Genomic DNA, 861 nt, shown 5'->3' on the forward strand with positions numbered 1-861 from the left:
GAGTGCAGTGGCACAATCTCGGCTCACTGCAAGCTCTGCCTCCTGGGTTCACGCCATTCTCCTGCCTCAGCCTCCCGAGTAGCTGGGACTACAGGTGTCCGCCACCACGCCTGGCTAATTTTTTGTATTTTCAGTAGAGATGGGGTTTCACCGTGTCGGCCAGGATGGTCTTGATCTCCTGACCTCGTGATCCGCCCGCCTCAGCCTCCCAAAGTGCTGGGATTACAGCTGTGACCCACTGCGCCTGGCCAATGTGGGTGTTTGTTTTTAATATCTTTGTGAAACAATTTTAAATTGCCTTATATATTTGGCATTGTCATTTTGCTGCCCCTGCACACTGATGGAAAAATTGTGTTCTGCAGAAAACTAGAGTTCCTCACGGGGTGAGGAAGAGCTATGGTCATCTGGACACTTCTACCCCATTGTGAGTCTTTTCCCATGTGCACAGTCATATCTAGGCAAGTCCACCGTGATTTCCCAGTGAGGATAAAACTTATGGATGGTGAGAGAACTAGTGAAGGAGTAACTGAAGTGAGGTGCAGACGGGATTATCATTTTGAGTAACATCCCAATTTATTAGTCATCCTTTAATTTTTATTTTTTTAATTAAACAATAATTTTTAAGTGTAAACTTTTAATGATCCACAAAGCCCAAAATGCCCATTTGATTTTCATAGATGTTGTTTCCATATACTTAGACTTCCAGCAGCTATTAGAAGAGAAAAATATGTACCAGCTTTGTGTTTAATTAAAGGCAAATGAAATCTAGTCTGTGTCCATTTTCAATGTTAATAGTCTTGATAGCGGGCGGGCACTGGGGCTCACACCTGTAATCCCAGCACTTTGGGAGGCCGAGGCGGG

Source organism: Mandrillus leucophaeus, unplaced genomic scaffold (genome assembly GCF_000951045.1).
Source record: "Mandrillus leucophaeus isolate KB7577 unplaced genomic scaffold, Mleu.le_1.0 Scaffold54, whole genome shotgun sequence".
Taxonomy (NCBI): Eukaryota; Metazoa; Chordata; class Mammalia; order Primates; family Cercopithecidae; genus Mandrillus; species Mandrillus leucophaeus.